At 53.2% G+C, this 26,159-nt stretch overlaps 1 protein-coding gene across 1 annotated transcript in view; it reads left to right on the top strand.

Moving 5' to 3' along the window:
- Window positions 1–14,087: 14,087 nt before the first annotated feature.
- Window positions 14,088–26,159, top strand: part of LOC118017781 (regulator of G-protein signaling 3-like) — a 31,532-nt gene continuing 19,460 nt past the window's right edge. Inside the window, exon 1 of the mRNA XM_035015999.1 lies at window positions 14,088–14,349. The gene's annotated coding sequence lies outside the window, so the exon portion shown is untranslated. The remainder of the gene's footprint in view (window positions 14,350–26,159) is intronic.

Genomic DNA, 26,159 nt, shown 5'->3' with positions numbered 1-26,159 from the left:
GTATGTCTGGTTTGTTTGTTTTAATCCTTTATTTAAAATTTTTTCATCAGTTCAGGCACCAAATCCCTCATTTCTCACACACAGCCCCAAGTGGGGGTCTGCAGAGTGAGGGCGGAGGCTGTCTGTGGGAGGGTGCTTCACAGGGACAGCAGGGCCTTCCGGGATGGCAGCCGCGGTCCCTAGGCATTATTCTCTCCCCAGGCCTTCAGCAGCCTCACTGTACGGATGAAAGGGACTGAGACTCAGAGAAGTTAAATGACTTATCCAAGGTCACACAGCAGGCAAGAGGCCAAGCTAGTCTTCAAGCCAAAGACTTTCAGCCTAAGCCACTGCTCTTCCCAGATGCCAAGGTTTGCCTTTTGGGGGTGGAAGCAGAGAAATCAATCATCTCCTTCTGGAAGAGGCGGGAGGATGATATCGTGCATGTGGAAGCTGTGGACCTTTTAGCTCTAGAAGAGATGCTTTAGGACGAATGAATGAGATGTCTTATTCTCCACATAGTGGAGAGTAAGCTTCCAGAGTTCATATGTCTGAGGGGTGGCCCAGAAAAGCTCAAGAGCTTCACACCAGATTTGATATGGAGGGCAAGAGAGAGTTCCTGAAGATAGGCTCTCAGGGGGCACTGGGATGGTCGGCTGATGCCCCTTTCTCTTTCGCGTCTGGCATTCAAGAGGATCAGCAGACACAGTATTGGGTGCCCAGCAGCAATGGAACTGTGGCCAAAGGCAGAAAGGGACAGCTACAGGTTTAGGACCTGAGTCTTGGAAGCAGGCCTTTGACCTGAGCCCTGTCAAAGGTGGGGAGAGAGTCTGCTCTGCATTCCGGGCCCAGATTTTGCTAATTGACTAGTACCAAATCTCAACCCCAAGTAACTGGGAATCAGCTGGACTGGATTTCAGATATTCCCCCCAGGAAGCAGACTCTTTTCCCTAAAAGGCTCAAGTGTTTTCCAGTCTTTCCAGCCTTCTCCTCTCCCCTGCTTGCTGCCCACCTGGCTCTGGACAGACTGCCCACTCCGCCATCTTGCTCTTCTCCTCCACCATGGTGCACTTCCTGCTTTAGCTCTTAATGAAGACAGCACGACCTGACCCTCCATCCTGTCTTGACCTTATCTTCCCTCAAGCCTTTCTCCAAACAGGACCACCATCCTGCAGTTGTTCCCAGGTACTTGGTTTAAGGGTAGAACAATAACACAAGGTGGTCCGGTGAGCGCCTACACTGTGACCTCTGTGATCTCTTTAACACTCACTCCAGCCCTCATGAGGTTCATTATCCCCATTACACATCTACTTTCCTTACACCCAACTGGTAGACAAAGACGCCGAGTCTTAGAGAAGTTAAGAAACTTGCCCAAGGCCACGCAGCTGGGGTGGCAAGGATTGGACCCTGGCAGCCCAGCTCCAGAGCACCTGCCTTGGATCGCTCTGTATTACTGCTTTCTGGCAATCACAGACCATCCAAGCTGCTTCAGACCACGTGGGAGGCTGTTGTCAGAGTAAAGCCCAGGTCTCTGCTTGGCTCTCAAGGCTCTCCCTGGGTGCGCTATACTCCTGCCGCATGGCTACAGTCCGGCCGCACTGGATTATTTCAACCCTTCTCCAAACTCACTGTGCACGTTCATGTTTTGGCTGTTCCACCTGCAGTTGCCTGCCCTCCTTTGCTGTCCCTGCAGTCCTCAACCTTTAAGGCTTGGCCCCTCTCCTGAGACACCGCTCTCGGGCGTGTGTCAAAGGTGCACCAGAAGTCAGTGCTTCCTTCTCTGTATTCCCGTGGTATCTTGTTCATCCTTAGCACAGTGTGTTAAGCAGATATGTCTCATCTGCAAGACTGTGAGCTCCTTGGGAGCCAGTGGTGGTCATATCTTATCTATTTCTTTTTCTCTTACTGCCCCATCCTTAGTACGACATGCTCAGGAGATGTTGTAGAATAGAATTGGGTCCTGTGGTTCAAGCCTCTCGTGTTCTAGAATTTAAATGAGGAAACTGAGTCTCAAAGGTAACTCAAGGGAAGTGACCTGGCCACAGTCATGGGACAAGTTAGTGGCTGAGTCAAATCTCCTGTCTTGGCTGAGAGCTTTCTCTGTTGTGCCTCCATCTGGTGAGACCAGAGCCTGGATCCCCACCTGGTTTATTAAACAATCTGGCCAGGCTCATTTCAGGGTCTTGGATACTACCATATTCTGTGCTGATTCCTGGCATTCTCAGAGGCAAAGGACAAACTGACCAGAGCTGCTCCCATGGCTCTCTTCCCCAGGTTTGTGGCCTCCCCTCTCACTGAACCCCTTGCCCTCAGAGAAAACCAGAGTAGGATTCTGAAAATCTTGGTTCCAATCCTGATGGTGCCCGTAACTCACTGTGTGACTTGGGGCAAATTACTTTCTCTCTCTGATCATCTGTTTCTTTACCAAGAAAAATGAGGCAGCTGAGTCTAAATGGGCTCCAGGAGTCATCCTCAAAGCCTCAGGACTCTAACAGCAGGTTAAAGGAAGAGAGAAAACAGACGTTTTGGTCTTCACATTGAAACAAGAGTATGCGCGGTGGATATATGCAAATGCTGTACATGGTTAATATTCATCATGGACTCGTGACACATAAGGTATACTTAACGGATCTTGTACGGGAAGGGATCCCCGTCATAGGTACACAAGTTATAAGCACATTGCTGCCTCCTCCCCACCCAAAGGTGCCTCCTTCCAGGCTGGCCCCTGGGAAGCCAGTACAAAGAGCTTTCCAGCCCCAAATCCTCCCCTCTTCCTTCTTCCTTTCTACTCACCAGACTCTTTTGTTTGAACTTCACATATATATGTTCTTTAACCTTTCCCATGACTGGGTCGGCTCTTTCAAGTGGAATTTGTGGTGATCAATACGCAGTGCCTTTCGTTTCTCGTGTGGTCAGAAATCTCCTTCAGACTCTTCCCCAGAAGTCACCACTGACTTTTTTTCCATTGACTTTAATGTATATCTTCTTTCACTCAAACACTACTCCAGGTAAATTTCCTAAGACAGTGTCTTTCAAATGTGAGCAGCTCTCTGTGATAGCTTTTGGCTATTGTTCCTTGTGGAAGAACATTCAGGGTTAAGTAAGTAGGCTAGCCTGAGGAGCTGACCACCATTTATAACAGAGTTTTCAGTGGGGGAATGCATTCTGAGACCCATAATCAACTCTCAGACGGACTCTGGGAACACAACTCAACACGTACCCAAAAGCCGATGAGTACAGTGTTTATTTTATGAATGACTAGAATTTTGATGGAACCATTGAACCTTTGAATGTGGAACTGAAAATCCTCCCTCCTCCCACACTAATACCAGTTGATGAACAAGCTGATTTATAAAAACCAAGACCAAGAGAGGGTCAAGAACCTGGCCAAGGGCTAAGCAGTTGGTGCTAGAACTGGAAGTAGGCCCCAAACCTCTAGCTTCTAGGCCAGTGTTCCTCTTTGGGGACTTTTGAAGAGTCGGCCAGGTTGGGGGTGGTGGGCGGGTGGGGCACAGATGTCCTAGAGATGCCCTCCTTGTCTCACTCAGCTGGAAAAGTAAGTCACCACCAAAAGTAACCACTTTGGGCTGTCATGGAAATAGTGAGAAATGGCTTGGCTAATGGCGTGGGGAGAGGTTGTCTAGTGGGCTGGCCCATCTATAAATTCCTGGTGTGTTCCTGCTGGAGTGGAATGAATGGGCAGCTGTTTTACCTGGGGCTCTGAGCATGGCAGGACTGGTGGAGATGCTCCCTGTGCCCTGTTCTAAAAATAGTGGTGGGAATGGAGCTGAGGGGAAGAGGAGGGGGATCCTTGGGGAGCTGGGTGGGGCACCTCGCCCCCTTCCTCTTCCTGCCAGGCCCTCTGTGAGGAAGGGCCAGAGGTTCAGAGGATTTAGATCTGGGAGGGTCCCGGAGCCATCAGCCCTCACACCCCGTCCACACACAGGAGAGGAGGCCCCACAGGCCCCAAGAGGGGAGAGGACTGGCCAGCAGTGGCTGAGCCCAGGGCAAAGGCCCCAGCTCGTAGGCTCTTTTCCTCCCGCTGTTTCAGCAGGGCAGCTGCGGGCCTCGGGAGGCTTTCTCTCACTGCCTCTAGGCGTGCACAGGGCCTGGGAACTCCTGGGGCCGGATGTGGTTGCTTCCTGAGAGTCGCCCAGCAGGCGAGGAGCACGGCTAGTCTGCCCCCAAGCCCTGACTTCTGCCGGTGGGCCTTCCAGCACCACGCCCTCCGTTTGCTGGTGTCCCCACCCTTGCTAACTTGTTCTGTTGCCTCCTGGCCTGTCTGCAGGGACGGCGGACAAGGGCCTACAGGGCAGAGGGCCTACTAGCTCAGGACCTTTCTCCACCCTCCCTTAGGAACAAGGAGACCTAGCTAAGGTTCAAACCCCAGCTCTGCTTCTCGGTAGCTGTGCAGGTAGTGGTGGGTCACCTAGCATCTGTCAAATGAGATGAGGACCCCTATCTCACTGGATTCTTGGGAACATCCGAGGGGTTGGATTGTGCGAAGTCCCTGGCGTGTAGTAGGTACTCAGTCATGGGAGCTGTCACCACCAGATCGAGCATGGGTACAGGCTTGACTTTCTGCAACCCCCCTCCATGGGGCTTCTACCAATGGAGATATGACAGTTGTTGGTTTGTTTTTTAAAGGCAGTTGACTTTTGTCGTGTTGTTACAAAAAGTGATTGGTGTTTAATATGAAGAAAACATTTAATACAGTTGAACCAGAAGAAGGAAATGAAATTCGCTTTTAATCCCAACACCCAGAGATAACCACTTTTAACATTTGGGGGGTGTATCCTGTCAGGCATTTGTTTATATACACATATATCTACTTGCAAATTGGGGCTGTTGGTGCACACAACTTTCTAACTTGTTTTTTTCCATTCAGCAATGTGTAGTGTATCCATGTTTCCATGTCAATAAATATTCTACAGCATCATTTTTAGCACTTGGGGATTATTTCATTGTGTAGGTGAAATAGTTTTATCTAAATAATCTCCAATAGGGGCGCCTGGGTGGCTCAGTCATTAAGTGTCTGCCTTCGGCTCAGGTCATGATCCCAGGGTCCTGGGATTGAGCCCCGCATCGGGCTCCCTGCTCGGCGGGAAGCCTGCTTCTCCCTCTCCCACTCCCCCTGCTTGTGTTCCCTCTCTCGCTGTGTCTCTCTGTGTCACATAAATAAATAAAATCTTTAAAAAAAAAAAAAAATCCTTAGAGGCATATCTTGGTATCCCCAGCATCATCCAATGTACATGTTTGATCCTCTACAAACATTTGTTGAATGAATGAATATTTTGTTAGAATAAGTTCCAGGTAGTAGACTTTCCAAGCCAGAAGGTATATTTTTGTAAAAAAGGTTCTTGGTATCTATTGCTAAATGACTCCCTGGAATGGCTGTACTGATTTATGATCAATACTTTAAAGATTTTATTTATTTGAGAGAGAGAACACAAGCAGAGGAAGGGGCAGTGGGAGAGGGAGAGAGAGAGAGAGAGAATCTCAAGCAGACTCTGTGCTGAGTGCGGAGCCTGATGTGGGGCTTGATCTCAAGACCCTGAGAGCATGACCTGAGCTGAAACCAAGAGTCGGACACTTAACCAACTGAGCTACCCAGGCACCCCAGGACTTTCCCTTTTTAGCACAGAAAGTCCTGCTTGCTGAGAAACCCCTTAGTCCCAAGCAAACTGAGAGTCTGGGTGAGAGAATGCCCATTTCCCCACACCCTCACCAACACCACATTGTTACACTTTGACGGGGGTTAATTTCTTTGATTACTAGAGATGTTGAATATTTATTTATATGCCTTTAGTCACTTATGTTGCCTCTTTTGTGAGTCATTTTGCACATTTTTAAAATTGCGCTGCTTATAGTTTAACTATTAGTTGACAAGAGCTCTCTGTATAATAAGGATGTTTGTGTTTTATTTATTATTCTTTGAAACTATAGATGTTTCAGATCGACAGGTAGTCTGTCATGTCTATAAATTGTTTTGGTAGTAGTTTTTTGAGATATTATTCATATGTCATATAATTCATTCATTCAGTGTGGGGTTTTTTGGTGTATTTCACAGAGACTTGTGCAACAATCACCACCATCAATATTAGACTCTCCAAAAGAAACCATACCCTATAGCTGTCATCCCCCATCTCCTCCAACCCAAGGCAACCACTGAGACACTTTCTTGTCTCTATAGATTTGCCTATTCTGGACAGTTTGTATCAGTGGAATCCTGTAATATATGGTGTTTGGTGGCCAGCTTCTTTCACTTTGCATCATGTTTTCAGGGTTCATCCATATGGTAGCACATAACAGTGCTTCATTTCTCTCTATGGCTGAATAATATTTCATGGATGGATGGATCCATGGATATACCGCATTTTATTTATCCAGTCATCCATCGATGAACATTTGAGTTGTTCCTACCTTTTAGCTACTATGAATAATGCTGCCATAAATGCTTGTGTGCAGGTTTTTGTGTGGACATATGTATTCACTTCTCCTGAATATATACCTCGCTGTAGAATCCCCAGGTCAAATGGCAACTCTATGTGTAACTTTTGGAGGACTCGCTAGACTGTTTTCAAGAGGGGTTGCGTGGTTTCACATCCCCACCATCAGTGTATTAGGGTTCCACTTTCTCTGCATCCTCTCGGATAACACTTGTTATTTTCCCATTTTAAAAATGATAGCCATCCTAGTGGGTTTGAAGTTGTAGCTCACTGTGGTTTTGAATTGCATTTTTCTGATGACTAATATATCTATAAATTTTTAAGTTTTTTTTTTTTTTTGGCCTTTGGGGTTGTGGTATTCACCACAGGATTATATAATATTCACCCCCCTCGAACTGTTTGGTTTATTTTTCAAATTTTACCCCCCCCCATTAACTGTCTATTCCTACAGCAGGTTTGTTATAGCTTTATGGTAAGTGGTAATCAATGCACACATCCCAAGGCTGCCCTCCCAGTATTCCGCAAAATTTCCTCTGAAATTCTACACCTTCATTCTAGTCTGCCAGTTTTACCCTTACCTTTTCCATAAACATATTTCTTTTTTTTTTTTTTTTAAAGATTTTATTTATCTGACATAAAGAGACACAGTGAGAACAGGAACACAAGCAGGGGGAGTGGGAGAGGGAGAAGCAGGCTTCCTGCCGAGCAGGGAGCCCGATGCGGGGCTCGATCCCAGGACCCCGGGATCATGACCTGAGCCGAAGGCAGACGCTTAACGACTGAGCGACCCAGGCGCCCCCATAAACATATGTCCATATCAGGCATGACACCAGATCTAGAATAGTTTGTCCTCACCTCCTACTGCTCATAGCGAATGAGTCAGCTAGCCCATACTTCTCTTTGCTTTCCTCCGTGCCTCCCAGGGATGGTTGAAATCATCTGGAATTTTAGTTTGTGATTATTATCATTTTTAGACATTCGTCCTGTTATGTTTTAAGAGTCATTTATTTAAATTGCATTTAACTCCTCGATTATGTTGCCAGTGGTTAGGTATATACATGTTTCTGGCTTCCTTGCTTGCCCGTCTCTCAGACACCACACCATCTCATTCTTGACTCCTTGACTTGGATTCATTTTTTTTTCTGGAGAGCTCTCTTGAGTAATTTTTCCAGAAAGGGTCTGTGGGTGGCATAGTTTCTTAGTCTTTCTAAGTCTGAAAATATTTGCCCTCACGTTTGAGTCACCTTTTCCGAAGTAGAGAATTCTAGGCTAACAGTCCTTCTCCAGAAACTTGAGAGTGATGCTTTGTCATCCCAACATTAATGTTGTAGGAAGCGCCGTACTCAGCTGATTCTCTAAAGTTTCTTTATGGAAACAAGCAGGATTTCTCTTTCTGGTCTTGGAATTTAGAAACGTCACCAGATCATTTCTAAGCTGTTTGTTCTCCATTGGTAGTGTTTCCTGGTACCAACCAGGTAAGCTCTTTCAGCTTATACTGGTTCAGGCAAACAGGTGAATGGTGGTGCCCATTCTCTAAGGCAGGAACAGTGAAGAGGGAACAGTTTGGGTGATGGAGGACTAGTTAGTGGGTTCTCATGGAAACAAGAACCTTTAGAGCAGGACTTCTTAAACCGCCTGTGGTGAAGGGCCTTCTGCTTTTATAAAACTCTCACTACATGTGATTTCCCATGCTGGTTTGCTAACGCCAGAACCAACCTTGTACCCAATTCACATTCAGTAAGACCAGTCCGCTGGGCTTGGGCTTGGGTATCATGGCAATGTCAAATGGCTACAAAAGTTTCCAAACACTTGATTTTGCTGCTCATAGCATTGCAAGCCAGTAACAAGAAGTGTGTGGATCAGTACCATTCTGCAGACCACGCTGAGCAACACTGACCTCGTCAAAGCCCGGTGCGCATTTTAGAAACAGGGAAGCTGAGGCCCAGAGAGGAGATTGGCCTTGCCCTAGATCTCACAGGAGACAGCAGCAAAATCAGCATTTCAGTCCGGTCTTTCCTCCGCTGACCGTCTGCTGTGGTGGCCTGGGCCCAAAGCCAGCAGGTCAAGCAGCACGTAGACTCAGGAGGCGCTATACCTAGCAGTCAAGGTCACGGGGCTGGCCTCCAGGTATCTGAGCTGGCGGCTCTGTGCTGAATGCCGGCTGGGAACTCGGGAAGTCAGGGCCCAGCCTGACCCTGGAGCTAGCACAAGCACAGCGGGTTGGGGATTGCTCCCTGAAGCCTGAAATCCTAGGCCGGCATGTGGCTGGTTGGACTGCAGCCAGGAAGGGAGACGGTCTTGGCCCTTGGCCATCCTGTACATCGGCAGCTACCTGAGGTCAGGCTGATGCCGCCGAGGCACAGCAGTGGGTGCCCAGGTTGGAGGCAGGAGCCAGCCAGGGACAGTTCACAGGGACATTTGGTCTCCTGGCTTTCGCCGCACATGGGCCTCTCCTCATTGTGGTTGGGAGATCTAGCTCCCGGGAGCAGATTGTGAATCAGCCTTGCCGCCTGAAGTTGTTGAGGGTAGGGGAAGATGGCAAGAGGAGAAGCGCTTAGGGAACAGGAGCTGGGGGCAGAGCGTACAGGGGAAGAGCATAGGCCTTGGGGCCATTGTTTCTGCCACATGACCTTTCTGTACCTTAGTTTCCCCCTCTGCAAGATGGACCTGTCGCTCAATAAATGTGAACGGCTATCAGCTGGGAGGACATGCCGGGCACCGTGTTAGGCCCTGCTCGTCTGTTAGAACGTCAGCAGATACTTTCACATTTGACTCTTCACATCAGCCCTCCCCAGATGAATTCTGTCCTTTTCAGAGGATAGCCCCAATAATGCCAACCCAACAACAATGATGCTGCTACTTACTTGTTACACACTTACCGTATGCTGGGTACTCCACATGCACCACCTCATTTGGTCCTCCGCAGGGCCCAGTGAGGCACATGGTAATAGCCCCATCTTACAGATGAGGCAACTGAGACTCAGAGACATTAAAATGGCTTCCCAAGGTAACTCACACTCTGATTTTTTTTGGACTCCAAAGCCTGTGTTCTTTCTAAATTCCACTGACTGAACTCATTCCTTTAGTGAGAGAGCCTGGAGGGACCTGGGACTGGCCACTGAAAGGGGGCCAGGAGCAGGGCTGGGTCCACCGGATACCCCTCTCTGGCCTCGCTTTAGGGATAGAAGACTGAGGCCAGTCAGGAGGAAGGGACTCACCTGGGTCCTGCAGACTATAGGCCAGAGCCTCCCATGGATTTGAACTTAAGGATACCTGCTGTGTCCTGTCCCACCTCACCGCCTGTAGCTCATGCCCCAAGAACAAGGCTAGTAATACCAGGAAGAGCCAGGTACGTGCCCTTAGCAAGCAGTGGGAGAGCAGGTCCCCTACCCTGGCATTAGGGTCATGGAGGCCAGAACACGGCAGGACAGTCCCTGCCTGCAGCGTCCACGCCATGGTCAGCTATGCTCACTCTCCAGGTCAGATCTTGGGAGCAGGCTACTTCCCTGTCTGCCTGTGACCATAGTTCTGAGCATGGGCTCCAGCGCATGTAGAGATTCAGTGTTTATTGAAATAACAAATGTGTCTTGGCTTACTGTTGTGTGGGGAGGGCCTTTCTGAACGGAGTCCATAGACCTCTAAATCAGGGATGTGAGACCCAATGAGTAAAGGCCCAGAAATTCCTAAGTGGGTTAGCAGATTTAAAGCTTGGGCTGGGGTGGGTGTGTACAGATAATTCTGCAGTCTCCTAAGGCAGCCCAGGCTCATCATACTCTTCTGTAGCAGATTGGGGCAGGAGCAGGGCTCTGGAGAAGGTCAGGCCAACATACCCTGGCCCAGGCTTTCGCTGCCCTGCCACTCAAGCACAGACTTGGCTCTTTTATTCTCCCGGGAGAATGTTCCAGGGAGAATGTTCCAGGGAGAATTAAAGCCCGAGCCGCTGCTGGTGGGGACTGCAGTGGTCCTAGTCTGTTACATGCCCTGGAATTCCTGGGACCACACCTCTCCCTGGCTTGTGCCCAGTTTCTGCCCTAGCAGCATCACTCTCCTCCCCAACCCGGAACAAAATCCCAGTGTACTTTGGATCGGAAGGCAGGATGGGGAAACTTATTAAGTAACCTTTGGCAAGGACCTCCTTTCCTTGAGGAGGGCGTTGCCAGCACGCAGCGTCCCTCAGGTAGAGTCTGCAGGAGGAAGGAGGGTGGGTGGGTTTCCGTGTGTGCACGGCTCATGATGGGGTCTTGGGAGCCCAAGCCCGGGCACAGCAGGCTTCATGCAGTGGAGGCAGTAAGGGAGAATGGTGGACACATTGCCGTGGTGCCGCTGCAGGGGAACGGCCCGTCCAGTTGCCTGGGCTGCCTCCTGAGGCTGCTGAATCCCCCTAGGGGCCTCTCTGGAGCCTTGGGCTTTGGCTGGGGGTGCTGCCCCCCAGAAACGGGAGGTACATATACACTGGCTTCCTGCTGACCCTCGCTGGTCCCAGCCCTGGGAGCCGCTGCCGGCTTGTCTGAACAGTGGGAAGTTTGCTTGCGTGATTGGGCCATATAGCCAGCCAGCTTCTCAGGCTAGCCGGGGGTGGGGTGGGGGCTCGTCTGTTGCACGGGCTGCCCTGTGCGGCGGTGCAGGGCACAGTGGAGAGTGGACTGGGTTTGACCCATAGCTCTGCGCTTACTAGCATGTGGCCTTGAGCATGTTTCATCATCTCTCTGCCTCTGTTTACTCATTTGTAAAGTGGGGACATTAGACATCATATCTGATCGGGCTGTGAAGGTTTAACGAGACAATAACAGGGAAGTGCTTTGACCAGTGCTGACACATAGAAAGTGTCAAATAAATGTTTGTTAAGTGAATTATGTGGATCCGTAAATGGGGCCTAGGCCTTGAATGCTCAGGTGCCCATCCCTGTGGCCGGAGAGCCACCTAGATCTCATTGTTCTCTGGACCCCAGTTCGCCCTGTGCTGAACAGCACCATCATTTATGTAGGTCTGAAGAGCACTGGGGTGCAGTGGAAGGAGCACTAGGCTGGGAGGAGCAATCCTTGGTCCCGGCCCTACCACTCAGTTGCTCTGTTTCCTCCGGGCCTCAGTTTCACTGTCTGTAAATGGGAAACAGCAGTGAAAGATCTCCAAGGGCCCTTCTGGCTTAGATAGCCCGAGTGTCCCTGACTCCCCATTCTGCCCCAGGCTCTACACTGGGAGGCCCATCTGCTTCGCCGATTTGTGTCTGGAGCTATGGAGAGGCAGAGGGCAGTGGCTGTGTGGGTTCCAAGTTGATCCAAGTGCTCTCCTGACCTGGTCTGGCAGGCTCCTGGGCCTCAGGGCGCTGAGCTGCTGGGCCCTTTGCTCATTATCCTTGTGGTCCAGAGCACTGATGAATGCATTCTGGATCTGTTCCGGACCCCGCCCCCTGGGCTGGCAGAGCTGTTCTTCCCATCGTGGCACAGTGTCCAATTACAAACTCAGTAGTCTGGCTGTGTGGCTGATGTCTGTCTCCCTCAGGAACTTTGTGAGTGCAGGGCCCAGGTCTGTCCATTCTCTACCGCATCTCGAGGGCCCAGCACGGAACCTGGCATGTAGTTGGTGCTCCAGAACTATTTGTTGATGGAGAGGTGAAGACCCAGCTGAAACCTGGGGGCTCCTCTCATGTCAACTCAGGCTCTCCACCCTAAGCAGTCTTATCCCACGCACCAGAAATGCCATCCTGGCAGTCAGCCCCACTGGAAATGGGTCAGCCCCATTAGAACTGAACTCTCTTGAGACTCACCTTCTTAGTTTCCCAGGATAAGGTGGACCCTGCTTCCCAGGAGCCTGCAGGATGACAGTCTTCCAGTCTGGTGCTGCCCCCAGCAACAAGACAAAGTATTGTTCGGAGTTTGTAAGTGACAGCTCAGATGAGGGCTGTTCCAGGTTGACCCTGATATAGGATGTTTTCTTCCACCTGCACACGAGCGTATGCTTGTACGTGTGAGATGAGACAGGCATGGAGTCAGAGACAGGGGCAGGGAGACGGGCAGCGAGAGGCCTCCAGAGACAGTGAGACTGACACAGGGAGAGTAAGAGGCAGAGGACAGCCCTTCAGCCCGAGGTGGGGTGAGGTGGGAAAGGGGCACGGGGGCTCCTTCTGCCCATAGTTTTTCCTATGTGACATCCCGGGGGGCCCACCACCCCGGTAGTAAGCAGTTTCAGGTTAGAGCTGCTGTCGGATGGGCACCCCTAGCCTGGGCCCCAGGCACAACCCAGGGCGCGTTGTCGATATCAGACAACCAACTGCAACAGCCCCAACATCAGACAGCTTGGCGGTGGCCAAGCAGTGTCCTGGTGGCAGGGCATGCAGGGGTAAGGAGCAGGCACCCTGGAGTTGGCCCCACTGGTCTTCAGTCCTGAAGCTAGCTGTGTGACTTTGGGCAACTTCCAAGCCCATTCTGTACCTGACATTCCCCATCTGTGAGTAGGGTGGTAATAGCCCCTGCCTCACAACGTGCTGGCGAGGATTAAGCGAATTAACGAAAGCCAAATTCTGGGAGTAATGCCTGGCATGGGATCATTGAATTCTCTGAATCCCACAGTTGGGCAGGTCAAGGGTTGTCAGCCCCATTTTACAGATGAGGAACCCAAGGCTCAGAGGTGGGCAGGGACTTGATCAGGGATACCCAGCCAACCAGTGCTGGAGCTGGAACTGGAACTGGGGGCTCCTGCCTCCCAGTGCAGGGCTCTTTCCTCTGAGCGCCCCCATCCCTCTGTTAGGGATGTCTCTTTCACTTGTGGCCCTAACTCTTGAGCTGTTGTACTGTGCTCCTCCCAGCCATCGCACTGTGGGGGAGGAAGCCCCACGCTCTCTGTCCATCGGATGCCCCGGAGTTTGACAACGCACGAGTGCTAAGCTCCGGCTACACTGGATGGTGCTGTTGTGCGCTGAGCATAGCCGGCCGCTGCCCCATCCCAGCTCCCCCATCCCGAGGCGGTGACATTCTCAGAGTCCGCCGCACGTTGGCTGCAGGACCCTGGGTTAAATTGCAGCCGCCCACAGGGATGTGAGCAGCGTGGGGGTGGGGGCGTGCCGGGAAGCCCGCGTGACGGGCTCCATCCTGCCGGGAACGGCAGCCAGTGGCTTTGCACTGCCCCTGCGGGGGGAGCCCTCAGCATGGCTGTGGGGTGCACCCGGCTCGGGGATCCCAGTGCCAGGGGCCGCCACCCTCAGCGATGGCTGCCTCTTCCTCCAGAGCGGCCCTTGGGGGGCCTGCCCAGGCCCCGGGGACGGGCACAGGGGAGCCAGGGCCAGTGCGTGCCTGCGTGTGAGTGTGAGCATGTAACCAAGCGGCCGAGAGAACCGGGGCTCCTTGCAGGCTGAAGGACTGGCTGCCGGCAGAGGACGAGGACGCTTCCTGAGACCTCCCGCTCTCCTCCTCCTCCCTGGATGAAAGTGACTTGGGAAATCAGAGTTTTCTTTGATGGAAGAAAGAAAGGCAGAGCAGCGGCTGCCAGCTGGACAGGGTGTGTGTTTGGAAAGGAGGAAGAGGAGGAGGAAGAGGAGGAGGGCAAGGAGGAGGAGGAGGAGGAAGAGGAGGAGGGGCGAGTGATGCAAGGGTTTTGAAAACGCTACCTAGATGTGGGAGGTGGAACCTGGTCATTTGGTTCTGCTTTTGCCAGCAGGTATCGCTGCCCTGGGGAACTTGGGTAAGTCCATAAATAGCTCTGCTGACACAAAGAAGCTCTGTCTGGGGCAGGCGGCCGCTTGACACGGGCGGCCGGGCGGCCAGGAGCTGCCACAGCCACGGCCACCCGCCCGCCCACCCGCCCTCCCACGGGAGGAGCCCAGCCGAGACTGAGACGGAGACCGAGACCGAGACCGGGACCAGGCTGGTGGGCTGGCTGGCAAGAGCAGCAGCCAGGAGTCTCCTGGGTCCCTGCTGGAGTGTGCTGGGTAGGTGCCTTGGTGGCAGGGTGGGTGTGCGGTAGGCGGGGGTGGGGGCACTTGTCCAGGCCACCCCAGGCCCCTGTCTCCATTGTTTCTTCCCCAGGGCAGCCATTGATAGGCATGTTGCAACTAAATCGTGTGTGTTATGCTCTGAGATAGCTCTGTATGTATGTGTGTGTGTGTGTGCGTCTGTCTGTCTGTCTGTCTGTCTTTCTCAGGGTGGGGACCCACAGGGCCGGGGGCATGTAAACCACTATGTGCTCTCCCCACTTCTAGGCTGGTCAGCTGGTTTTTCCTTCTGGGAGAAAGGAATGTTTGGTGACCACAAGTTGGGACACTGCATGGGGAGGGAGTGTCCAGCTAGCCGTGTTGGTGACCATGTCAGGGACGCTGACTGTACTCCAGCCACCAGGGATGGCCCCTCTTGCCTAGTTCGTGTCAGGGAAGGAGATGGTCTGGGGTGGGGGTGGGGTGGGGGGTGGGGAGGTGGGTCTCAGCGGGGGAGGGGGTTGCCTCTGATTCGAGAGACTTCTGCTGAAATGTCCGCAGAAAGCACAAGCGGGGATGCTCTGGCTCCTGAGCCCCTTGAGAAAGGTCCTCCTGCACCTGCTCCCCTGGCTCCAGCTGAGAACTGTAGGCAGGGGGGTAATTGTTAGGGACCTGCTCACCCCACAGAGCTAACCATGGTGAGGGGACAGAGGGCAATCCTTTTATCAACTTGGAAGCCCCACTTCTCTATTCTTGTCCTGAGGTGTCTGGGAAGAACCTTCGTGCCCTGGGACCTCAGCGTTGTGGAAGAGCCATGGTCCAGATTGGGAAGGGGCTGTGTCCACACGGCAGGCCTCTGGCCAGGACCAGGATGGAGGACTTCTGCTTCCTGGAGCAGTGAGGACAGGACACATGGGTGCCATTACCCTGCCTCAGCTCTGAATCTGGTACTCCTGGCTTGAGATGCCTGGTGGGGTACAGAGCCCCCAGGCCCCTCACTGAAAACTTTCCACATCTTGCTGCCCTCAGGCCTATGGCTGGGGGCTTCTATATGGCTCCTCCCTCGAGGTGGCTGGAGTGGGTATATCTCTTGGAAGGAAGGAGCTGTAGGGCCTGCCCACCGATACCTGTGGATCCCAGCCAACGTACTGAGGCCATAGTCAGAGTTTCCACCGGGGCCCCTTGAGTCCTCCGTCCCCAGCCAAGGGGCACCTCCCTTCTTCCCCAGCCCTAGCATGAGGCATGCCTTAGCCCAGGGCGGGCCCTTCAGGGAGCCAAGTTCCACAACAGGGCTTGCCTCAGGCCCAGCCTGGCATCTGAAGCAGCCAGGGGGATGGTGAAGATGGAGGCAGCTGAGGCAAGGGACCCCCTGTTGGGAAGTCTCCAGGGCCTTGAACCAGAAACGCTTGATGGGGCTGCTGATCCTAGGACTTGGTATCAGTGAGACCACCCCACCCCCCAGCGTACTTGCCTTTGCACACGTTTCCGCTGCCTGGAAAGCCCATTTCTTCTCTCCAGGTCTTCATCCTGGAGACCCTGAACTTCTACAGCTAGAGCAAATACTCCTGTGGGAACCTGTCTGTCCATTGGTGGTGGCACCCAGGGTGGTTACTTCATGTCTTATTTATGTGGGATCTGGGCCTTATTCATCTCTGGGTCCCAAAGGCCTAGCCTGGGATGCAGGGCATGGTGGGAAAGGGCTAGGATGGGCTTTCCTTGAGGACAAGCCCTGATGTCCAAGTCAGCTCTTTTCTGCCCATCTCCTAGCTCTACATGTCAGAGAGTGCTATTTTGCTCCCATAGGGCCAAGGGGTTGGGGGGTGGGATTTGACAGGAGGTGAAGCAAGGAGAATTTTAGCTTCAGCCTGTCTGAGGTCACGGGGGAGCCTACTTGGGTCATGTTGGGCTGGGTGGTGTTCACACCATGACCTGGGCCATCGAGGATGGAAGGGGCAGCCCTGGCTGCTTTGAATGCAGTGTGCATGGTCCTTTGCACAGACTGCAGTGGCTTAGAGCCCAGCTTGGGCCCCCTTGGGATACTGCCAACCATGGAGGTGGATCTGGGATTTTGTGGGAGGGTGGTCCTCAGCCAGTGGGCTGCCTGGCTTCCCCAGAAAAGGCACAGTTGAGGAGGGAGTACCTGTGCCCAGCTGGGTTCCTGGAGGCCCTTACAGCTTCTTCCCATTTACTTACCCAAGGCCCTGGAGATGGCTGAGTCCATTTGCCTTCTGGACAGATAGGGGAGTAAGGCAGGAGAGGAAGGACTTGCCTGAGGCTCAGTAGCCAAGTGGGGACGAGAACCCAGGTCTCCGGTTTCCCAGCCCAAATCTCTCTTTAACTGGATCACACCAACTGGATGACTCAGAATAAACCTAGCTTTCATCTTGATGTTCCCTCTTTTTTGGACTTCCCAGTGACATGTTCCTTTCTAGAACCCCCCGGCTTACCACCTAGAGCCTGTCTCTCCTCTGAAAAACTGTGTGCAGTACAGAAAGCCCTTGCTGGGCCAACAGGCCAGAGACTGAGGCACATTCTAGCTCCTACTCACTGGATGATCCCAGGCAAATATCCTTCCCCACCACCCCCCCACCCCCGGCTCAGTTTCCCCTTTGGAGCAACCAGGAACTGGACCAGGTCCCTTGTAGGGATCCAGTTCTTTGATTCTCTGTAGACTCTCTTCCTGGGTTCTGTGAGTCACAGGTCAGGGCGAGGGTCTGGCTCAGCAGGGAAGTAGCCCCTAACCTGTTACTCAGGCATTTTTGGCCAGAGGCCTTCTCCTGTAAGCTGGAGCCCAGGGCAGGGCTGGGAGCTTTGTTGTTGTTTGTGGAACCAGGCCGTTTCCAAGATGTCATTGCTCAGGGAAAACCGTCATTCCTCCCAGGGATAAACAAGGCTGCTTATGGCTCAGCCCGCTAAGCCCAGAGAGGCTGGTGCCACTCACAGCAGGCCAGGCTCAGCCCCAGGGAGCTGCCACCTTCCCCTGCACAGCCAGCTGCATCCAGGCATCTGGGATTGGGGTGGGGGTGGGGCAGGACTGGGGACAGGGGTGCTGGGGCTATGACCCGCCGGGGAGATCAGAGCCTCCAGGCACAGAGGAGAGGGCGGGGGGGGGGGGGTGTCCCAGGATTCCTTCTTTCTCTGGCAGTGGGCCTCCGTCACTGCTCCAGATGTGTGGATAGCTGCCAGGTGTGCTCTCTGTTCCAGATGGCCCAGGGCTTGTCCCCTCTCCCTGCCTGCCATGGGCCAGCCTGCTTGCACCTGGCACCGTAGATCAGGCTGCCGCCGAACTGTCAGCGGCTCCCAACTTAGAAAGGCCGGGGGTGTAGTAAGTTATTTTGAACTGGGCATGCTTTTCCCCATGTAGCCAGGGCTCTCTGTGGTGTCCTCAGTTACCTCTTGGTGGGGTTACCCTCGGGCTACTAGAACTCAGGCACTTGGGGCAGGGTGGCAGGGGGCGGGGCGGGGGTAGAGAAAGCCGGACAGAGCAAATGGCTGTCCACAACGTTGGGACAAAGGCTAGGGGCAGCCAGGGGGAGGGCCATGGAATGGAAGGGGGTGTGGCCGTGCAGCTCCTTAGGTCAGGGGTTGCAAGCGATGCTCATCCTGGACACGGAAACCTTCACTGCTCCGACCTCGATTCATGGTTTAAGAGCATCTCTGAACTTGCCCTCTCTGCCTGCCCCCCTCCCTCCCTTCCTTCCACAGGTGTAAAATACTGGCTGTGTACCACGCACTGGCCAGGTAGTGGAGGTATAGACATAAAGGGCCCGATCTTTAACCCGGGGCTAAAGACAGGCATGTGATGGATTGTAACAGCACAGCTCTGATGGGGAGACTCAGGGAGTGGCAACCCTGGGGAAGCTTCTAACCCAGCCTGGGAGATTAGAACGATACAGCTGATGAGTTTTCACAAAGTGAACAAACTCTCCAGGTCAAGAAATAGAACATTCGAGTACCCCGGAAATACCCCACACTCCCTTTGAGTCATCAGCGCCTTAGAAGTAACCCCTGTCCTGACTCCTCTCATTAATCAGTGTCTCCTGATTTTGAACTTGGTATACCTGGAATCACTGAGCATGTACTCCTTCACGCTGACTTCTCTGGGTCCACAGTTTGATGATGAGACTTGTCAACATTCCTGTATGAAGTGTTACTTTGTTCATTCTCACTACTGTCCTATTTCACTGTGTGAATATCCTGCAATTTACCCATTCTACTGTTGAACCTTTGGGTTGTTGCCAGCTGGAGGTTATCGTGGAGAGCACTGCTATGAATAGTCTCATGGAGTCTTTGCTGCACCGTATATACTTTTCTGTTGGGTAAATACGTAAGGTTTACAATTGCTGAGTCATAAAGTGGTATATAATTAGCTTTAGTAGATCCTATCATATAATTTTCCCAAGTGCGACACCAGGGCACTCTGTGCGAGCTGTGTATAAGAGCTTCTGTTACCCCACGTCCTCACCAACGTTATTGGTGTTAGATACTGCGATAACTAAATGTGGGTTTATTTTGCATTTCCTTGGTGACTAATAAGGTTCAGGACCTTTCCCTATGTTGATTGGCCACCTCTTAGTGAAGCGTCTCTTCCAGCTTCTTCCCTCCCAGCTTTCCCTTCGGTTGTCTGTCTTTTTCTTACTGGTTTGTGGGAGCTTAAGAAATATTCTGGATACGTTTTCACTGTGGAATATACACATTGCAAATATCTCCTCCCACCCTGTGTCTTGCCTTTTCCCTCTTTTGAGGAGGGTCTCTGAAGAATACAAGGTCTTAACGGAGCCCAACCTGTCAGTCTTTTTCGTTAAGGAGAGTGCTTACTGAATCCTGTTTCTTTGCCTGTTACAAAGTTGTGGATATGTTCTGTGTTATCTTCCAGAAGTTCCGTTGTTTTATGTTTCATATTTTGGTCTAAAATCCACTTGAAATAGATTCTTATGTATGGTGGATGTAGAAGTCAAGACTCATTTTCTCAGGGTGGTTATCCAATTAGTTTAAGAAAAAAACCCATCCTTTCTCACTGTTGGGGATCATCGTCTTTGTCAGAAATCAACGGGCAATACACATGGGGGTGATTTGAATTTGGAAGGATGAGTAGGAGTTTGCCCCATGGACAAGAGAGGGGAGGGTGTTCTAAGTAGGAAGTACAGTGAGCAGAGGTTTCGAGGTGCCTGAGAGTAGAGTGTGTTTGGGGAACTACAAATGATTTAGACCTGCTGGAGGGAAGGGAAGAGAAACGGCGTGGTGGGGAGATCAGTTGGCAGGGGCAGAACACACAGAGTAAGGAGGTGGAGCTATCCCAGAGGGAGAGAAGGGTTTTCAGTGGGAGAGGAATATAATCAGGTTCTTGTGAGGGAGATGAGACAAAGTCCCATGACAGGAGGAGGCAAGAGGATGGTTTTAGAGCAGACTGCAAACCCACATGACCCCAGCCTCAACATCACCCCCTAGCAGAGAGCATGTCTGCTTCAGGGGGGCAGTGGTGGATGTAGCAATGTGCCTGGGGCCTTGGAGGTGACCTTTGGCCACAGGGTGGTGGCTGAACCCAATGGCCAGATATCCATTCTAGTGTCCTGGAATGGAAGAGCCTCCCCCCTCAGCTCCCGACCCAGTGTCTCCAGCACTGCAGGCCCCGAAAGAAGAATATTTTAGGAACTGGGGCACACAGACAAAGGTTGGGGTCCCTGGAGAGGGGGTGCTTTCTGCTTCTCCTGCCCTCGATGTACCCACAAGGAGACCTGGCCATACCGTGGGCCTTGGTTCTTCCAGGCTGGCTGAGATTCAGAGCTGGGCAGACCCCCTCCAGAAGATGTGACCTAGAGAGGGAAGTAATTTGGCCCAGGCCACACAGGGAGCCAGACTGACCCAGCCTAGGGGAAACTGAGCACAAGCTCAGCTGCCTCTCCAGCCTCCGGGGCCTTTGGTATGGGCCTCAGTTTCCTCCCCTGAAATGTACAGATAATAGTACCCCCATCTTAAGGCTGTTGTCAGAATGTGCCAAGTAGCATCTCCCAGAGTGGGATGCAGGGAAGGGGACTGATGATGTTAACACTGTTGGTAGTAATAAGTATGATTACAGGAACTGGAAATGTTTATCGAGCACCCACTATGTGCCGGCCCCTTTATGTGGATTCTCTCCCAACAATGCTGTGATATAGGTACTAACTACTTATATCACCATTTACAGATGAGAGAATTGAACCTGGAACAGGGTAAGCAGCCTGCCCAGAGGTAAGGGCATCAGGCAAGAAAGTGGCAGAGGCAGGATTTGAACCTGAGTCTGTGTCTCCAGACCTCAGTTCTTCACCAGCATTCGGCTTCCCTCCACCACCCCTGGCTTTGAAGGCGCTCTCTGTTCTCTGAGCCTTAGATTTGGGGTTGGTCCCTGGTACCTGCTGTGAGAGAGAGGGGGAGCCAAGTGGTGAAGAGGAGGGGCACCCCAGCAGGCTGAGCACCACTGTGCACCAGGCCCTGCCTCCTGCCCTGTGGGGGGTGTCACATTGAGTCAGCCACAGGGTTAGGAAGTGAGATTCAACCCCAGGCCCTCCTGATTCCAAATCCTGGTCTCATGACCACCGTGCTATTTGTGCCCTTCCCTGGGGTCCTCCTAGCTTGGCAGAGCTTTTCTGTTCGATCAACCTGGCATAGGACATCACAGAGACATCACACGCTTCCGGCTTCTCCGCACATGAAGTGGGCCCTGGAGGGAGACAGGTTGGGAAGGTCACCAGCTGTATGGAATGCTGTACCACCCCACCCCCTCCAGGTGAGTCAGAGACCTGCCCCTCACTCTCCACCAGTTTGGGGTATGAGCAGGGCCCCTATGTCTGGAATGGCTCACCGTGCCTCACGGCGCCTGGCCCAGGTGGGTGCTGGGTGAGGTCTTTTGAAGGAAGGGAGGGAGGGGGGTGAGGAAAGGCAGTGAAGGGGCCGGAAAGGAGGTTGTGGGATAGTAGAAAGAGCAGGGCTTTGCAGCCAGGCCAACCATGTGACTCCTCTACTTACTTGCTTGGTGATCCTGCACGGCCCTGAACCTCCCTGAGTCCCAGTCCCAGCTTCCTTATTTGCCAACTGGGGCCGGTGGTACCGACCATACGGGGCTACAGGGGGTGAGCAAGTGTATGGAAAGCAACTGTCATGGTGCCTGGTATCTGGGAGACACTCAAGTCATGGTTTCTCTCTTCCTCTCTCCCCCCATCATTATCACTGCTCTCTGTTTCCATCATCTCTGGCTCCACCTTCCCTATATCTCTGCAGCATCACACAGACACGGCTCTCGGGGTAAAGTCCAAATTCCTGAACATACCCATGCTTCTGCTCGCGGAACCACCTGCACTTCCTTGAAGGTTCCATGCTGTCTCTGGCTTTGGCCTGGGTCCTCTCCCATCCCTGTCCCCATGACCTCCTCCAAGAGCCATCCCCTTCTTTCCTGCTGCCTCTGTAGCCCCCTAGGGAAGGGGGAGTGTAATGGGTGGTAGGAGAGTGACATGGGCCTCTCACCTGGTTCTCTGCCCCATAGGCCAGCACCTTCAGGGAAGGGAAGGTGTCTTGCCACTGTTTGCCCTGCACAGGCCCTGGCACGTGGCTGGGGCTCTGTCGGTATTCGCTGAGTAACTCTGGGGGTTGGCGGGGGAAGTAAGTGAGCCAGGGACACAATCCTGATGAGCCAAAGCAGGGCCTGCCCAGAGCCATGAGAGCAGGGCAGGCCGGACATTGGCAGGAGAGCAGAGAGCCCTCTAGCCAGGGCATCCCAGGGAGCGTTTAACTGGGCTCTGGGGGATGGGCAGGAGATGGACTTAAGAGGTAGAGACAATAGGGAAGTGAGACAGTGCGTGGATCAGGCAGAGAAAGGGGGTGCCAGGGGGGAAGGGGAATGGTGGCGGAGCCCGCAGGGGCTGGTTCTGAGCAGAGAGCCCAGAGGTGGGGCAGGAGAGGCTGCTGGGGCCTGGCATTCTCCTTCTGACGGAGGCTCCGGTCCCTATGGGGACAGGAAGCAGCTGGGACAGCCCTGCTCTCCACTTTCATGCTTTCAGAAGAGAAGAGAGCTGAGGTATGGAAGGGGTCTTGGGTTTGGGGGGCTCCCAATCCAGGTCCCCCCACCCACGCACATTGAAGCAGTGGCATCTGGGTCCCGAGAAGAGGGGCTTAGCCAGATGGTGATGGGGGAGCTTGGTCCTGGAAACTCTCACTTTGGGAGGTGCTTTCCCTGCCCGGTGAGAAGCTGGGCATCCAGTAAGCTCCAAAGGCCTGAGGACATGTCCTTCTGGCTTACCCAGGTGGCGATGCCAAGAGTAGGGAAGCCTCAAAGACGGGTGTCTTCACTTCTCCTTCCTTAAGCATTCTCCTTCCCTGTGTATTGGCTTTGTCCTGACGGTTTCTGACCTGGGAAAGCTACTTCTCTGTGTCTCAGTATTGCTTCCAGTCAGTGGGTCTGGTATGCTCCCTGTTGTGGTGCGTTGCCCTCCTGAGTCCCCGACAGACCCAGGAGGAGTCGTGGGATCTTTTAGGAATGGAGAATTTTCGGTCTGCGTTCAAATTCCTCTTTCCTTTCTCTCCTGCAGCTGGGCCTCTGTGAATAGGACGCATGAACGGGGAGCTGCCTCCAGTGAGCTTGCCTGCTCCTTGTCTGGGGACAAGGGGCTGCTGAGGTCAGGCCTCTTCTGCATGGGCTTCCCATGGTAGAGGGAGTGCTGTGTGTTGGAATTGGTCCTGCACTGGGTTCTGGTCTGCATGCATGTCCTGATTCTGTTGTATGACCTTGGGTACATCACCTCCCTTCTCTGGGCCTCACTCATCCTATCGGTTAACTGGGGCTGCTCCCCAGGATTATGTGGGGAGTTGGAAAAAAGTCAAGATGCCAGCCCTACTCTTAGGGAATCTTATCCAGTAAGGTCTGGAATTGGGCCTAGATATAGATATTTTTAAAATGCTCCACCGGTGATTCTGAAGTGTACCTCTCTTTTGAGAACCAATAGTCTGGATCAGTGATATTTTTAATGTGCAAATTAATCTCTTGGAATCTTGGTAAAATGCAGATTCTGATCCAGCACCTGTGGGTGGAAGACTAAGAGTCTATATCTCGTGTGGGCTTCCAGGAGCTGCTACCGCTGCTGTTTCAGGGGCCCCACTTTAGGTCCTAGATGGTCCTGTGAAGTTCACTGGATTGCCCGCTCATTCATTCATTCATTCATTCATTCATCCCTCATCAAACACTTGAGACGGAGAGTGGTGGAAGGTAAAGCCAAAGGGAGACAGAGCCCAGACCCGCTCAGGGCTACAGAATTTGGACTTCATCTGGAAGGCATTAGGGAGCCTTGTCAGGGCTTTAGGCAGAGGCGTGACAGGGTCAGATGTGCCTAAAGGGCTCCTCTGGCATGGCGACCAAAGGGGTCTGGGCTGCCGCTGCGAGGTCCTCATCAATTCCGGTGGGAGATGACCGTGTCTGAAGGGAGGTGGTGGTAGTGGAGATGGAGGGAGTGGAGAGGTGATTTTTTTTCTAAGTTAATCAACTTGGCTTTTGGAGCAGTTTCAGGGATTGAGAGGAAGGTATATGGAGTTCCCATATACTCCCTGTCCCCACTCTTGCATCCCCTACCCCAGGGGGATGATTCTGAAGATTTTCCAAGGGGCAATCAGGAGGTTTTGGTGACTGGCCGGAGTTGGTGGGGAGGGTGGTAGTGAAGGGACAGTGAGAGAGGATGATACCCGGGTCCCTGGTTTGGGCAGCTGATGATGGCATCCTGGATGGAGTGGACTCGCATGCAGCCTGGGAGCACTGGCGGGGTGTGCAGAGGGCAGTTTCTGTCTTTCTGCCTGGGCTCTAGCCACACAGGTGTCCTCCAATGCACCAGGGTGCTGGCCTCCCTGCCCACGCAGATCTGGGGCTCAGTGTCGTCGCAGAGTGGCCTTTCCCACCTGACATGCATTCTCTCCCGCCGCACCTTACGGTTTTCCTGTCCATCACCGGCCACACTTTGTATCCATTACGTGTTTCTGTGGGCGATGTCGTGGCTCGGGTCAGTCCTTCCTCTCTGGCCTCAAAGCCCCGCTCGGACAGGGATCGTGTCTTTCTCATTTCCTGTCGTACCCACAGAGCCTAGGACAGTGTTTGGGAGCAGCGCTGTTTCACGAGTGCTTGGTGAACCCTTGCCTCTGGGATCAAGACTCAGGAGACAGGTCGGGGCTGGCAGTGTGGGCTGGGCAGTGGCCAGGTGGCGCGGATGGTGACTGTAGCCCGGGGAGGGGATGGGTGCACCAGGGAGCGTGCAGGACTGAGACGGGCGGGGGTCTGGGACAGGTTCCCATGGACGGACCAAGAGGCCCAGGACCTGGTGGAAGAGGGGTCATCAGATTGGTGGTGGGGGGTGGGATCCAGGGAAGGAGATGTAGGAGTTGGGCCGTCCCACTGTGGTCGTGGCTGCCGTCCAGGTGCTCCGTCTGCCACAAGGTGCCCGGCTCCGGGTGCACGTCAGCTCAGCACTCCTCCCACCGAGCTGAGGAGCTGTCAGGAATCCCATGTTATGGCTGATGGAACTGGGGCTCAAAGAGGCTCTGCCTGAGGTCACCCAGCCAGTGAGTGAGGAGGGGGTCAGTCTCCAGAGCTCTCTCCACTGTAAGGTGCTGTCCCCATGCCCCGTGTTCTGTGTCAGACCTGTCATGCTGGGGACAGGGGAGGAGGAGAACAGCCTGGAGGCTCTGAGCTGGCAGGCAGAGGCAGAGTGGTGGCTCCAGCCTCTGGGTGTCAAGAAATCAGGCGGAGGAGCTGGACGAAGGCTGGGCTGGGGGAGCGAAGTGTTGGCCAGGCAGCTGAGGTTCCTGGAAGCCAGCCTCATGCTGGGGACCTGGAAGCCAGGGAGCTGCTTAGGAACCCAGAGTGTGCCAAACTTGAAGGAGCAACCCCATCTCGCAAGTCAAGCCTGGAGATCAGGCATTGGGCAGGAATTCTAATAGCCTCTCCCTTTCTCCAACCACGTTCCAGTTCGCAGAGCACTCTCCTGTCCTTTCTCAGACTTGGTCCCCTTAGCCCTCTGGAAGAGGGGTGGTGGTGGCAGGAAGTGTCCTCACTTCGTGTTCCATTTCACACAGGAACCCAGAAGTGACAGCCTGTCACACAGCTAGCAGATGATGGAGTCAGGATTCCAACGCAGGCCTTCTGGCTTTCTGTCCATGCTCTATCTGTAAAATCCTAGCTGTGTAAGGGCCACCCAGAGACAAAAGCAAACCCTAGTTCACACCCCCCACCCCCGCTCCAGGGCAGGAAGTGGTTTTTGAGGACAGATGCAGAGCCCAGCATCTGTGGTGGATGTGATGAGTCATCTCAGGGTGAGAGCTGCAGGTTGACTCTGAGGTCAGCAGACCTGCTCCACATTTAGTAGCTGTGTGACATTGGGCAAGTCACTTCCAGCAGCTCACTGCCACCCCCTACCCCAGCAGCAGGGCGGGGCCCAGGAGATGCTCTGGGAGTCCCACCTGCCACCCTTCCCGGCCTCTTGTGAGCCCTGGATTGGACTGGGGGCAGAATTTGATTAGCTCCTAAACAGCAGCTTCATGTAGAGGGCCTGGCTCATTTCCTGTGTGCTTCTAGCTGGCAAGACATGGACAGAATTAATCCTGGGCCAGCCAAGCCAGAGAAGTGCAGACTCCCCACAGGAAGGGGACCGCTGCTCAGAACACTCTGGACCCAAGGCCCTGGGCCAGCAGGCGGATCTCTCTGGGGCCCTGTGGCTGGATTCTTATCACCCCAACCTGTTGCAAAGCAGTCTAACTGGGTGTTGCCTGTTAGCTCCCTGTACCTCCTCTGTCAGAACATTCGCCGCAGGCCTTACTACCAA

The sequence above is a fragment of the Mirounga leonina genome, unplaced genomic scaffold, assembly GCF_011800145.1.
Source record: "Mirounga leonina isolate KUSES-001 unplaced genomic scaffold, KU_Mleo_1.0 Mir_170, whole genome shotgun sequence".
In the NCBI taxonomy this organism is placed as follows: domain Eukaryota; kingdom Metazoa; phylum Chordata; class Mammalia; order Carnivora; family Phocidae; genus Mirounga; species Mirounga leonina.
This window is presented reverse-complemented; position numbering and strand designations above follow the sequence as displayed.